Genomic DNA, 16,127 nt, shown 5'->3' on the forward strand with positions numbered 1-16,127 from the left:
GTGTTTCCCCCAATGCTTGGAGTAGTGATTGTTAAAGGAAAATCCAGCTGAGTGATAAAAGGCTGAGTGTTGAGGAAATTTCTTCAGCTTTTAAAGCATTCATGTTTGTGATTGGAGCAGAGTCCCTTTTGCTGTGCTTTTTTTTAGGTAAAATGCATTTTGTTCACTTCTGGTAAGGGGGTGGGGAGGGCACTGAAGCCTTTAGTCTTTTCCAGATGCAACTTTAAAATCAGTGACAAGAAATAATTCCACACGAGCAGCAGTCTTCAGGAAATTTCACTGGCAAGTGGAAATGTTACCAACAGTTCAGTGGTCTTAGTGCATTTGTCTTTGTTCGGGTGTCTCTCTCTCCTCCCCTGGTCTTAATTTTATATACAGGAACATTCAAAACAACAGACGTATGCGAAAGGCCAGAGAAGCCAGACCCAGTAAGGAAAAATAGCTTATTTACTTTTAAAATCATAAACCAAACATTGCATTTTAAATGTGGGGATTGGGAACCACTAGTTCTTTCAGATGGTATTCTTCAGACTATAGAAGGAGCTTCCAGTTGAATTCACCAGTGGACAAAATGAGGACAACAGGTGAACAAGCTTTTTCTATATCTACATACCAAGTCAGATCTGTTATGAGTAAACAATTTAGTGTTAAATGACCTTTCAGCTTTACGCTGGAGTCAACAGCATGAGCAAGTTGTTTGTTGGCCTGGGGGTGGAGGGGTGAGGTGGGCGCTAAGCCTTTTTTTTAAGATTTTTCAGGTACCCCTCACTAAAGGCACCAAAGGCTTAAAGTAGGACAACCATGGAGCCTTCCTGTGGCAAGAGAGACAACAAAGCGCTATTAACTAAGGTCAATCAAAATGGTGTCGGCCTCAACCCCATCTTCTGTTAGAAATGAGGACTTGACTCGGCCCCCTTGGCAGACAATGCATTGAACCTCTTTGGGGGAGTGAGCATTCAAAGGAATGCCTGAGTACCTTGTATATATATCCCTGTGCTTGTCCTAATATTTAATTTAGCTGTTTTCATAGCAGCTCTTAATGAAGCCGAACCTCAAGTGATGCTTGAAGGGGAGGGAAAGGGGGAAAGCGGGCAACCACTTTTCCCTAGCTTTTCCAGAAGCCTGTTAGAAAGCAAGGTCTCCCCACAAGTGACTTCTCTGCCACATCGCCACCCTGTGCCTTTGGCCTAGCGCAGACCCTTCACCCCTCACCTCGATGCTGCTGGTAGCTTGGATCCTTGTGGGCATGATCCATAATCGCTTTTAAGGTAATCGGTGCCAAGGTCTTACGGTGGGTTGCATTACTAGAAAAGACCATTAATTTACCTGCAAACAGGTAATGATACTTAGACCACAACTAAAAAGCTCTTAAAAGTGTTTTAAATGTGTGGCATTATTATCCAATGACTTTAAAAAAACATTTAAACCAGTAAGTGGAGAAACAGCATCTAAGTAGAACTGTCATATTGGGTGGGAGAGTACACTTAGAACTGAAAGGTGTTTTGGCAGTTGAGAGGGCTGTTGGGTGGGATTGCAAAAATTCTCTGCTAAGACTTTTTCAGGTGAACATAACAGACTTGACCAAGCTAGCATCTTAGCTGAAGCAGATTCTCCAGTGCTCTTCAGTAGGGTTATTTGTAAAGGTTTTTCTTTTCCTGAGAAAACAAAATCCTTTTTTGTTTTCTCAGGTTTTGCTTTTTTGCCTTTTCTTATCTTAAAAAAAAAAGCAAAAGATGCTGGTGGTTGGCACTCCTGGTTTCCAGGACGGGGTTCAAATCCCTGTGGCATCTTTGCTTGACTTGAACTTTTACTCTCCAGACTCTCTACATTTTCCTGGTCTTTCAGGTGCTAGGCCCTAGAGTTAGGGGAGGTGGAAGATAATAGTGTCAAACTCTGCCTTTGTGTTTACATCGGAATGTAATGTAACTATTTTGCCTGTAATTTGCAGGTATTCCTCATGCAATTCGTGTTTGGAGAAGTCTTTACTATTTTGAAAACTTGATTATACATTAATAAAAGCTGAAAAAACTTCCTTGGTGTGATTTATTTACATATATACTAAACTTCTGTTCATGAATAGAAGATGTTTTGTGGGTGTTCTGCCTGGTTCCTGTATAAGTATATGGTTCTGTCATGCAGTCTAATCTCCAGGAAGAGCAGGAATCTAGGGAGGAAAGGGGTGAAATGGGTGACTGACCTGAAAAACTTGTTTAAGAAACCTACTTTCTGCTATTTAGCAGTTGCCTGTGAGCTGGGCTGGGATGAAGAGGAAACAACTGGGGAACATGGGGAGAAGAGGTGTTACCATTGATTCTATCAAAGTAAGGCCAACGTAAGAGCTGACAATGGGTGACTTGGACACAGTCTTTTTCAGTTGTCAATTCCCAAGCTACAAGTTGGTTATGTGGTCCTGTGTCCTGTGGAATGATCTGTATGCTCAGTCACCAAGTCATGTCCAATTCTTTGCAATCCCGTGGACTGCAGCATGCCAGGCTTCTCTGTTCCTCACAGTTCCCAGAGTTTGCTCAAACTCATACTCATCGAGTCTGTGATGCCATCCAACCATCTCATTCTCTCTCCCCTTCTGCCTTCATTTTTTCCAGTGAGTTGGCTCTTCATATCAGGTGGCCAAAAATGGCCTGTATACCAGCAGATAATCCTTTATTTGCAAATGAAATACCCTCATGGTCCCACCCATTCTCTAAATCCCTAAAATGTCCTAGCTCTTCAGATTGTATTCCCTGCATGAGTAGGTAAAAGGCTCCATCCAGTAAACCTGGCCAGTGAGACCTAGGTCTGAAGGAGATGCTGTACCTAGCACAGGTCTCTCAGCCCAGTGGAGGGCAGTGTTACTCAGTTGTTTCTGACTCCACTAGCCCATCAGGCTTCTCTGGCCATGGAATATTCCAGGCAAGGATACTGAAGTGCTTTAGCAAATGAATCTCTGTCCTATATTTCTTGAACTCAAGTTATGTGTTGCAAATGGGGAAGCAAGCTCTGACTGGGACACTGACAAGGCGGCAGGGCTGGAATTTGAACCCTAGCCTCCAACACTTCAACTCTATGGTCTACATAAGTGCACGATGTCCTCACAAAATTGTCCAGGGACTTCCCTGGTGGTGCAGTGGATACAAATTCGTCGGCCAATGCAGGAGACACTAGTCAGTCCCTGGTGCAGGAAGATTCCACATGCTGTGGAGAGCAGCAGCCTGCACTCTAGAGCCCGAGAGTCACAACTGCAGAAGCCCGCGCACCTAGAGCCCACTGTAAGAAGAAGCTCATGAACATCAAAGAACAGTAGGCCCTGCTGGCTGCAACTAGAGAAAGCCCGCATGTAGCAATGAAGACAGCACAACCAAAAATAATTTTTTTTTTAAAAAGAATCAACTATATGTAACAAGGACCTGGCATATATAGCACAGGGAGCTAGTCAATATCTTGTAATAACCTGTAATGTTAAAGAATCCGAAAAAGTATATAATGTATATGCAATTTATATACATAGATATATACACACACATATATATAATCTTCACTTGTTCACCTGAAGCACAACATTGTAAACCAAATATGCTTGAATTAAAATAACTGTCCAGTGGGTCAGCAGCAATCTAATCTCCAACACGGTGGTCCGTGGACCTGGTTAAGTGCCTGTTGTGAATTGATGCCATTCCAGTACTTCATGGAGAAGTCTTTGTTCTTCCAGAACTGGAGGACTCCCTGGAAGGACTTCCCTGGAGAGCAAATAAGAAAGAAGATCGGCTAGGGATTCACCAGGGGCTACATGGTTCCTGGCACTGCTTAGGCTCAAAATTGGCCAGGATCAGGAAATGTCAGCGCCAGGGTCAGCAATAAGAAGGGCCAGAGAAGCAGGCCGGAAGTAATTTCCTCCTTGGCACAAAAAGAGAATGCAGAAGGAGGCCAACATAAAACTTCTCAGAAGTCTATGTCCAAGTCAAGGGGCTGGGTCTCAATAATATAAATGAACCCCAGGCGAGTCCTTTATATCCCCCTTCAGCTGTACAAAGGGCTTTCACACTGCACTTTTTGGGATTTCATTATCCTGATAATTCCAGTAGTTCTGTGGGTGCCTAACAAACATGGGTCCAAGTGAGATAGCTCCACCATTTTGTAACCTCTCCAAACTTGTCCTGAAGTCTCCCAGGCCCAGGGCTAGTTGGTTTGGACTTGGGAAATAGATTTCTGACCTCAGTAAAAGGGTGCAACTAGGAGAATGAGACTTGGAGAAAGGGCAGGGTGTGGAGAAAGTGAAAAATGGGAGTATCAAGCTGGGTTGCTGATTCAGAAGCTCTGAAAATCTAGGAGACGTGAGTCAGATCCTGGTTCTTGGCTGGCTCTGACAAGTTGGCAAACTGGGATGTCATGTGCCCTTTCCAGGTCCTTGCTTTCCTGCTGGTTAAATGGAGATTATGTCCTGTCTACCTGCTATGGTAAGTAAGGAGAGCCACATGAGATGCAAATTTATGAAACTGGAACTGAATGTGCTTTGCCACCACCTAGTGGACTATGACAGTATTGCACACCCTGTCTGTGGAGTGTTTCTTAATGCTACCCTTGTTTGTTCAACAAATTATTTTTATTGCTGACCATTCAGGTATGACCTAAATCAACTCCTTTACAGTGGAATTATACAGTGGAAGTGACAAATAGATTCAAGGGATTAGATCTGATAGAGTGACTGAAGAACTATGACCGAAAATTTAGGACATTGTACAGGGTGTGGTGATCAAAACTATCCGCAAGAAAAAGAAATGCAGAAAGGCAAAATGGAAGAAAAAAAAAAAGGCAAAATGGTTGTCTGAGGAGGCCTTACAAATAGCTGAGAAAAGAAGAGAAGTGAAAAGCAAAGGAGAAAAGGAAAGATATACACATCTGAATGCAGAGTTCCAAAGAATAGCAAGGAGAGATAAGAAAGTGAGTGAAGTCGCTCAGTTGTGTCCGACTCTTTGTGACCCCATGGATTGTAGCCCATGGAATTCTCCAGGCAAGAGTACTGGAGTGGGTTGTCATTTCCTTCTCCAGGGGATCTTCCTGACGCAGGGATCAAACCCGGTCTCCCGCATTGCAGGCAGAGGCTTTACCTCTGAGCCACCAGGGAAGCAAGAACACACAGAGAACTATACAAAAAAAGATCTTCATGACCCAGATCACCACGATGGTGAGATCACTCACCTAGAACCAGACATCCCGGTGTGTAAAGTCAGGTGGGCCTTAGGAAGCATCACTACGAACAAAGCTCATGGAGGTGATGGAATTCCAGCTGAGCTATTTCAAATCCTAAAAGATTACGCTGTTTAAGTGCTGCACTCAATATGCCAGCAAATTTGGAAAACTCAGCAGGGATCACAGGACTGAAAAAGGTCAGTTTCATTCCAATCCCTAAGAAGGGCAATGCTGAAGAATGTTCAAACAAGTGCACAATTGTACTCATTTCACATGTACCTCATTTCACAAGGTAATGCTCAAAAATCCTTCAAGCTAGGCTTCAACAGTATGTGAACCGAGAACTTCCAGATGTACAAGCTGGATTTAGAAAATGCAGAGGAACCAGAGATCAAATTGCCAACATCCACTGGATCACAGAAAAAGCAAGAGAATTCCAGAAAAACACTTACTTCTGCTTCATTGATTACGCTAAAGCCTTTGACTGTGTGGCTCACAACAAACTATGGAAGATTCTTAAAGAGATGGGAATACTCAGACCACCTTACCTGCCTCCTGAGAAACCTGTATGCAGGTCAAGAAGCAAGAGTTAGAACCAGACACGGAACTACAGACTGGTTCAAAATTGGAAAAGTAGTATGTCAAGGCTGTATATTGTCATCCTGCTTATTTAACTTAAGTGCAGAGTACATCATGTGAAATGCTGGACTGGATGAAGCACAAGCCGGAATCAAGATTGCCGGGAGAATATCAATAACCTCAGACATGCAGATGACACCACCCTTATGGCAGAAATTGAAGAGGAACCAAAGAGCCTCTTGATGAAAGTGAAAGAGGAAAGTGAAAAAGCTGGCTTAAAACTCTACATTCAAAAAATGAAGATCATGGCATCTAGTCCCATCACTTCATGGCAAATAGATGGGGAAACAATGGAAACAGTGACAGATTTTCTTTTGCTTGGCTCCAAAATCACTGCAGATGGTGACTGCAGCCATGAAATTAAAAGATGCTTGGTCCTTGGAAGAAAAGCTATGACAAATCTAGACAGTGTGTTTAAAAGCAGAGACATTACTTTGCCGACAAAGATATGTATAGTCAAAGTTATTGTTTTCCCAGTAGTCACATATGGATGTGACAGTTGGACCATAAAGAAGGCAGAGCACCGAAGAATTGATGCTTTTTTTTTTTATAGTTCTACCAGTTTCCTGCTACCAACCCATCTCCCTCCACCCCATCAACTGCAGCCCGCCAGGCTCCTCTGTCCATAGACTTTTCCAGGGAAGAATATTGGAGTGGGTTGCCATTTCCTTCTCCAGAATTGATGCTTTTAAACTGTGGTGCTGGAGAAGACTCTTAAGAGTCCCTTGGACTGCAAGGAGATCCAACCAGTTAATCCTAAAGGAAATCACTCCTGAATATTCATTGGAAGGACTGATGCTGAAGCTGAAGCTCCAATACTTTGGCCATCTGATGCAAAGAGCCAACTCATTTGAAAAGACCCAACTCATTTGAAAAGACCCTGATGCTGGGAAAGACTGAAGGCAGGAGGAGAAGGGGACGAAAGAGGATGAGATAGTTAGGTGGCATCACCGACTCAATGGACATGAGTTTGAGCAAGCTCCAGGAGATGGTGAAGGACAGGGAAGCCTGGTGTGCAGCAGTTCATGGGGTTGCAAAGAGTTGGACATGATGGAGCCCCTGAACAAGAGCAACAGTATTCTATTGCAGGGATATTGTAATTTGAGTCTTTTCCCATTTTTTCTAATTATGACTAAAGATGTTATGAACATTGCACACAAGTCTCTGTGGATATAAACTTTCCTTTTTCTTGGTATGTTGTATGGTAGGTATATAAGTAGTGTTTAAGAAATTTCCAAACTAGTTGCCAAAGTGGTTTATTGTTTTGCATCCTCACCAATAGTGTATGAAAGTTCCAGTTGCTCCATATTCACCATCATATGGTATGATCATATCTTTAAATTTTAGCTATTCTAGTGAATACGTAGTGATATCTCATTGTGATTTTAATCTGTATTCTGACTCTTGCTCATTGGAAGGAATGCTATGACAAACCTAGACAGCATATTAAAATGCAGAGACATCATTTTGCCAACAAAGAACATATAGTCAAACCTAGGGTTTTTCCAGTAGTTATGTACAGATGTGAGAGTTGGACCATAAAGAAGACTGACACCAAAGAGTTGATGGTTTTGAATTGTGGTGCTGGAGAAGATTCTTGAGAGTCCCCTGGACTGAAAGGAAATAAAATCAGTCAATCCTAAAGGAAATCACTCCTGAATATTCATTGGAAGGACTGATGCTGAAGCTGAAGCTCCAATACTCTGGCTACCTGATGCAAAGAACTGGCTCATTGGAAAAGACTCTGATGCTGGGAAAGATTGAAGCAGGAGGAAAAGGGGACGACAGAGGATGAGATGGTTGGATAGCATCACTGACTCAATGCGCATGAACTGGAACAAATTCTGGGAGACAGTGGAGGACACAGGAGCCTGGTGTGCTGCGGTCCATGGGGTCCAAAGAGTTGGACATGAGTTATCACTGAATGACAGCACGACCGATGATGTTTAGGGTCTTCTCATGTGCTTACTTGCCGCTTATATACCTTCTTAGGTGTAGTGTCTATCCAATTTTCTTTGCCAGTGTTGTTATTGGGATGTTTATCTTTTTATTGCTGAGTTCTAAGAGCTTTTACATTTATCAGGTTCAAGTTCTTTGTCAATGTATGTTTTGAATATATTTTCTCTCAGTATGTGCCTTGACTTTTCATTTTTTTGTAACTGTCTTTTCAGAGTGGTGGTGGTTTAGTTGCTAAGTTGTATCCGACTCTTGGAACTCCATGGACTGGAGCCAGCCGTGCTCCTCTGTCCATGGAATTTTCCAGGCAAGAATACTGAAGTGGGTTGCCATTTCCTTCTCCAGGGGATCTTCCTGACCCAGGGATCGAACCCAGGTCTCCTGCATTTCAGGCAGATTCTTTACCAACTGAGCTACGAGGGAAGCCTGACTTTTCAGAGTAGAAGTTTTAAATCTTCAACAAATCACTAATGTGTACAGTAATGTGGAGAAATTTCAAAATAATTACATTGTTAGGAAGAAGCCAGTTTTTAAAAAATACATACAGGGAATTCCCTGGCAGTTCACTGGTTAGGACCTTTCACTACCAAGGGTGCAGTTTCAATCCCTGGTTGGGAAACTAAGATCCCACAAGGTGCATGACGCTGTCAAAAAAAAGTACATACAGTCCGGTTCCATTTATACAAAATTTTTCAAAAATAAAAACTAATCTATAATAACAGCCAAGGAATTCCCTGGTGTTACAGTGGATAAGAATCTGCCTGCCAATGCAGGGGACACAGTTTCAATCTCTGGTTCAGGAAGATCCCACATGCTGCTGAGCAACTAAACCCATGTGCTACACTACTGAATCCAGGTGCTGCAACTCCTAAAGCCCGTGAGCCTAGAGCCTGTGCTCCGTAACGAGAGAAGCCACAGCAGTGAGAAGCCTGTGCACCACAGCGAAGAGTAGCCCCCACTTATGCAGCTAGAGAAGGCCCTCACATAGCAACAAAAACCCAGTGCAACCAAAAGAAATAAAAGAAATAACTAAAAAAATCAAATAGCTGAGTAGGAGTTACAAAGGAAACCTTGGGAGTAATGAAGATGTTCATTGCCTAGATTGTGGGTTTCAAGGATGTACATTTGTGTCAGAAGTTATCAAATTATACACTTTAGTTACTTGCAGTTTATTGTACATTGATAAACTGTAAAATAAAGGGCGAACATGTGAACCAGCATTTCTTGCTCACTTGTTGTGTGCCAAACACTGACAAGATGCTGGGGATGCAAAGGGAAACAGTGGGCTGTCTTGAGCCCTCCTTGTCACGTCCCCAAGGCCTGACAGGGTATGTTCCAGGCCCATCTCTGCTCCTGCTCCTCTGCTTTCACTGACTCCCTGCTAGGGTTCCCTTGCCGATTCCAGCTGTGCCCACCTCACTGGCCTCCACCCAACCTCTGATACCCATACCCACACCCCACTTGACTGGCAGTCTTTCCGTCCCCCTACAGGAACACACGCACACATCCTCTCCTGTCCTGTGGCCTTCCCTCATGTCTTTCCCCCTTTCTAGAATACTCTCTGTCCCCACCAATCTCTAGGGTGAATCCCGCTCCTTCCAAGTTCAGCCCCCTCCCTCAGCCCTCGTCTGGGCTGTCTTGCCTGGAACCCCGATCCCGCGTGATCTGCAGCCTCCTGGAGCCTGTGTCCTGGTTCCCATCCAGCCCTACCTGGGCACCGACCCAGGACCATGCTCTGGCTCACTCCACTAAAGCAGGAGGACCACGCCGTCCTGAACAGACGTGTGCATGTGAGAGCCCTGGTCACAGCCCCTGGTGTTGCACACTTGCCAGAGCAGCTCTTACAAAATTAAGCAATTTTTGGACAGTGACTCTTTATATTTGGCTGCACCATGCAGACTGTGGGATCTCAGTTCTCCCATCAGGGCTTGAACCCAGGTTCCTAACATTGGGAGTGTGGGGTCCTAACCATGGGGCCACCAGCAAATCTCCTTTTTTTTTATCTTCATAACCTTTTTGTTTTATAATGTGTTTAGACTTACAGAAAAATTGCAAAAATAGTACAGCAAGATATAATGACTTTTTTTTTAAACCGAGAAACACATCAAATCAACACACTCCTAAAACATTACAACAACTAATTCAACATCCAGGGAAAGAGACTCATTACTGAACTCAACACAACAGTTTGGAACAATATGGAACAAATGGAATCATGGATCAGATTTGGTTGAGCCGGGAGTGCTCAGCTTTGGACGGCAGTCCTGCCAAGCCTGAGAGTGGGCAGAGTGGAAACAGAACGGGTGGTCCTGGACTTGCAGGCCTAAGGCAGGAGTCTGCCTTCTTGCTAAGTGAAGTGGGAACTGTTGGAGGGTCTTGAGCAGTGGAGTCAGGTGACCTGCCTTACCTTCTCTAAACATCTCTCTGGGGGCTGGAGAACAGGGGCTTGCAGGGGACATCAGTTGCCTTAGGACCCAGCAAGAGAGGCTGGTGGCCTGTGGCTGGGAGAGGGGCAGCGGAAGTGGCAGTGCCAGGTGATTGGAGCCCCAGTCCCCTGCTGGTGGCCATTGCGGGATGGGAGAGGAAGCATTGTGGTTACCCTGGCTTCTGGCCTGGAAGGGTGGAGTTGCTGAGCTAGCTGGGGACACGGAGAGCTGTTTAAGGAGTCTGTTAGACATCTGGGCTGGGTGAAGGGGAGGGTCCCAGCTGTGGTGAGGGATGCAGATGGCATTTAAAGCCCCAAACTCCATGAGATGACCTGGGATGACTTGCCCTGGCCAGACCAGCTGCCTGGCCTTGGTTCCTCAGCCTAAAATTCTTCCCTGGAAGCCACCCTCCTCCCTAGCCCACCTCAGCGCCTGTGACCAGGGATGGGAACTCGGAAGGCACCACTGGGATTCAGCGTCACAGACCTGTAATATGGACACTGCCAATATCCAGCAAACAGTGTGGTTATCCCTTCCTCTTCCCACCAGGGAAAGAAATCACACCAGCCCTCCTGGCAGCCCAAGTGCCCCTAAAGGGCATTAGTCGCTCAGTCATGTCCGACTCTTTGCGACCCTGTGGACTGTAGCCTGCCAGGCTGCTCTGTCCATGGGATTTTCCAGGCAAGAATACTGCAGTGGGTTCCCTTTTCCTTCTCCAGGGGATCTTCCCAACCCAGGGATTGAACCGCAGTCTCCTGTGTTGCAGCAGATTCATTACCTTCTGAGCCACCAGGAAAGATGGAGTCAAAAGGGCTCTGCCTAGAACCTGGGATAATGGCAGTGGGGGTGCAGGGTGGTAGGGGGCCAACAAACTTGGGAAGGAAGATGCGAGCGTGTAGAGCAGAGGGGCATAAGGGGTGCCTCACCCTCACCTGACCTGGACCACTTTCCCCAGGGAAGTGATGCTGGGGGAGAGTGGGGGTGGTGGTAGAAGCTGACAGGTTCCCAGGCCAGTGCTGAAATGGTGTTCCTGGGAACCAGGCATTCCCTGGCCCAAGCAACTGACAGTCAAACAGGTGGCTCGAGCTGCACCCATTTCTGCCCACTTGGAGCCAGGCCACCTGCAGACAATGTGATCCCTTCATCCTGTTGCCTCACTAGACAGTCCCATCCTGCCTGCACTCACTCACTCATAACAATCATCCACACACCACCAGTAGTCACCGCACTGAGGTTTGAACCCAGGCAGCCTGGCACTCACCCAGCTCACATTCTCAGCACACATTTGCCAGCCAGCTGGGCCTGGGCCTGGTGACAGAGTAGGCACGGGCCCTAACGCCATCAGCCCTGATATGCTCATGGACACTGGGTACACAGGCCCTTTGGGTCAGGCCAGGAGCCTCGGGGCTGGGAGGAGGGTAGGCTTCCTGGAGAGGCAGGCATCTGAGTTAGATCTTGACAAAATGTTGGGACTCACTCGTGCAAGGACGGGGGAAGGTCACCCCAAGGGAGAGCCAAGGCAGGAGGCTGAAAGTCTGTCTGTCTGTGGAGTTATATCCTCAATTCCAGGTGATCATGTTTCCCAACCTACTCTATGTCACCCTGGAGCTGTGCCAACTGCCCCACCCCAATCCCCACTCTAGATCTTTTCTTGGGCCTCCCCAACATTCACTTTCTCTCGACTTCTTTTTTCTTCTCCTTCCAAAGCTTCAGGGCTTCCTTGGTGGCTCAGATGGTAAAGAATCTGCCTGCAGTACAGGAGACCCGGGTTTGATCCCTGGGTTGGGAAGATCCCCTGGAGAAGAGAATGGCAACCCACTCCAGTATTCTTGCCTGGAGAATTCCATGGCTTTTTAGCCAGAACCGCCATCTTCCAGTAATTTGCCAAAATGACCAACACAAAGGGAAAGAGGGGGGGCACCTGCTACATGTTCTCTAGGCCTTTTAGAAAACCTGGAGTTGTTGTTCCTTTGGCCACATACATGCAAATCTACAAGGGTAATATTGTAGACATCGAGGGAATGGGTACTGTCCAAAAAGGAATGCCCCACAAATGTTACCATGGCAAAACTGGGAGAATCTACAATGTTACAGCCTACTGTTGGCATCATTGTAAGCAAACAAGTTAAAAGCAAGATTCTTGCCAAGAGAATTAATGTGCGTATAGAGCATGTTAAGCACCCTAAGAGCCGAGATAGCTCCTAAAATGTGTGAAGGTAAACGATCAGAAAAAGAAGGAAGCCAAAGAGAAAGGGACTTGGGTTCAGCTGAAGCGCCAGTCTGCTCCACCCAGAGAAGCACACTTCGTGAGGACCAATGGAAAGGAACCCGAACTGTTGGAGTCCATTCCCTGTGAATTCATGGCCTGATGGGTGTAAAAATGAAGACCTGGACTGTAAAAAAAAGAAAAAGAATTCCATGGACAGAGGGGCTAGGTGAGCTACAGTCCTTGGGATCAAAAAGACACGGGCACGACTGAGTGACTAATACTTTTACTTTCCAAGACTTTCACATTATTTCTAGTCTTTTGGTGTCACTCATACAAGGGCTTCCCTAGTAGCTCAGCTGATAAAGAATCTGCCTGTGATGCAGGAGAGACCGGTTCGATTCCTGGGTTGGGAAGATCTGCTGGAGGAGGGATCTGCTGGAGGAGGCTCCCCACTCCAGGATTCTTGGGCCTCCCTTGTGGCTCAGCTGGTAAAGAATCCACCTGCAACAACAACAACAACAAAAATAATTTTTAAAAGACAAAAAAAAAAAAAAAAAAAAAGAATCTGCCTGCAATGCAGGAGACCTGGGTTTGATCCCTGTGTTGGGAAGATCCCCTGGAGAATGGGAACAGCTACCCACTCCAGTATTCTGGTCTGGAGAATTCCATGGACTGTAGTCCATGGGGGTCACAAAGAGTTGGACACAACTGAGCAACTTTCACTTGACTTCATACATTTGTACCCAGGACACTGATTATTCACACTGGCCCACTTGTGCCCCAGCTGCTCAGCTTCCCATTGCTTTCTTGGATCCTGTTTCTTCCTTCTGGGCTCAAGGTCCTTTGTTTTTTCTTTTTTTTTTTTTTTAATATTTATTTATTTGGCTGCACAAGGTCTGCACTAGTTGTGGCATCCAAACTCTGAGCTGTGGCTTGTGGGATCTAGTTCTCTGACCAGGGATTGAACCCAGGAACCCTGCCTTGGGAGCATGGAGTCTTAGCCACTGGACCACCAGGGAAGTCCCAAGGTCCTTCTTCCTAAGGTGCTTCTGGAAGTTCTCTCAGCAAGGATTTCTGAGCGGTAAATACTTAGAGCCTTTGTTTGAAATGTCTTTATTTCACTGTCTGCTTTCATAGCTAGTTGAGCTAGTATGGCACTTTCGGTAGCCCTCATTTCTCAGCATCTGGAGATATTGTCTGGATTCAGTTGTTGCTTTTTAGAAACTGCCTCTGCCCCACATTCCGCCTTCTTGGACCCTGAGTCCTCACAAGTTGCTTCTGGTTCCTCTGGGCCATTTGAGGAATCTCCTGATTCCTCTCCAGATGGGAGATTCCCATCTCCCAAGGATGAAGCTCTTGGCATCCTACATTGCCCCAATTTCTGGGGCAGTCAGTCCTCAGAGCTGTCTGCCACTGAAGGAGGAGAAAGACAGAACAGGCTCCATCTTGAAAGCAGGGCTCCATCTTGGGCCGTACTGTGGACTTTGAGCGATATGCCCAGTATCTATGGAAACAACATACCAACTGGAAAACCAGACCCCCCAGACGGAAGAGGCCCAGGGCTGGTACCTAGACTCTCTGTCGCCTGAAAGAATACCCTAATTATCTGTGTAACCCAATAGAATCATAAATTTTATTATGCTTACTGAGGTGTGACCACAGGCCTATTGATAATTGTCCACTGTTAACTACTTAGGCTTAAGGCATATGAATCACCGGTTAACTTTGATTGTATCTTTCTTTTCCTTTGTTCAGACTAGTTTCAGGGAATTTGGGGAAGTGGGTTTGGGTACATACACTTAGGGTACATAAGGTTTTCACAAAAACTGGTCCGTGTCCTTGGCTAAGAGGAGACTCTGCTTTGGGCCCACTGGTGTAATAAACTGCACTCCACTATCTGCATTGTCCTTCTGAGTGAGTTTGTTTCCCGGAACATGTGCTTACACCACCATCACCCCGCTCACAAAGTACCCCACCTCTCTGCCCCATGTGGTCCTGCGGCCTGTCTCCTCCTGTGTGACTCTCCCCTCTCCTGCTCCCTACCCCAGATTCCCTTCTTCCTCCTGACTCTCCACCTCGTGCCCAGCTTCAGCATCACCCATGCCTCCCACTGCCCACTGCCTCTGCCCTAGTCCAGCCACCAGCTCCCTGCACTGCACATCTACAACCCTTCCTGAGAGTTCTCTCCATGATAATTTTACTGCTTCCAGTCCTTTCCCAGGCTGTGGCCTGATAGATGCTTCTAATGTGCAAATCTGATCATGCCACCCACCTTGTTTTCTCCCAGAGTCAAGCTCCACCTGACTGAGGGGCCTCCATGATCGCCTGTTCTCACTTCCAGGTTCCATTTTCCCCACGTCAAACCAAGGACTCCTTCCAAGTCTCCCACAAGAAGCAGTTGGGAAACAATTTTATCTACAAACACCATCAGACAAGCCAAAAGCAGCTGCACTGGCACTGTCATACACCACAGTCTATTATGGGTAAATGTAAAACCCCTCTGGCTGGGTGAAATGCTGAGCGTTGTATTGTATTTTGGTTTCTACTTTGAACCAGGAGGCATTTTTTTTTTTAAACTCAACTCTATGTTTATATACAATAAAATTCTATGTTTATATACAACCCCTTTAAAGATGTAGATTGATGAGCTCTGACAAATTACCTGTGTAACTAATGGTAAAGAACCCACCTGCCAAAGCAGGAGAGACATAAGAGATTCGGGTTCAATCTCTGGGTCAGGAAGATCCCCTCGAGGAGGATGGCAACCCAGTATTCTTGCCTGGAGAATCCCATGGACAGAGGAGCCTGGTGGGCTATGGTCCATGGGGTCGCAGAGTTGGACACAACTGAAGCAACTTAGCACGCATGCACACATTTCTTCTTGAGTCAATTTTGGGAGTTTGTATCATCTAAAAATTTGTCCATTTCACCTAAGTTATCTAGTTTATTAACATAAATTACTTATAGTATTCCTTTATAATCTTTTTTAATTTCTATAAAGTCATTAATACAGTCCCTTTTTTCACTTTTGATTCTGTTAATTTGAATCTTTATTTTTTTCTTGGTCAACCCAGCTAAAGGTTTTTCAAGTTTACTGATATTTTCAAAGAACTAGATTTTGGTTTCATTAATTTTTCTCTTTTGTTTTTCTGTTTTCTATTTCATTAGTTTCCACTTTTTAAAAAAAAGTTAAAAATTTAAAATCTTTTTCTAGTTTTATTGAGAAATAGACTTAATTTTTTTGGTTTCAGATGTACAACATAATAATTATATATATATAGCAAAATGATCACCACAATAGTTCAGTTATCATCCATTACCATTGTTATTCAGTTGCTAAGTCGTGTCTGACTCTGTTACACCATGAACTGTAGCGCATCAGGTTCCTCTGTACTCCACTATCTCCTGGAATTTGCTCAAATTCATGTCCATTGAGTTGGTGATGCCATCCGTCTCATTCTCTGCTACACCCTTCTCCTCCTGCCTTCAATCCTTCCCAGGATCAGGGTCTTTTCCAATGAATTGACCCTCCGCATCAGGTGACCAAAGTATTGGAGCTTCAGCTTCAGTATCAGTCCTTCTAATGAATATTCAGAGTTGATTTCCTTTAGGATTGACTGGTTTTATCTCCTTTGCTGTCCAAGGGACTCTCAAGCATCTCTTCCAGCCCCACAATTTGAAAGCATCAATTCTTTGCTGCTTAGCCTTCTTTA

This window comes from Odocoileus virginianus, chromosome 28 (genome assembly GCF_023699985.2).
Source record: "Odocoileus virginianus isolate 20LAN1187 ecotype Illinois chromosome 28, Ovbor_1.2, whole genome shotgun sequence".
Taxonomy (NCBI): Eukaryota; Metazoa; Chordata; class Mammalia; order Artiodactyla; family Cervidae; genus Odocoileus; species Odocoileus virginianus.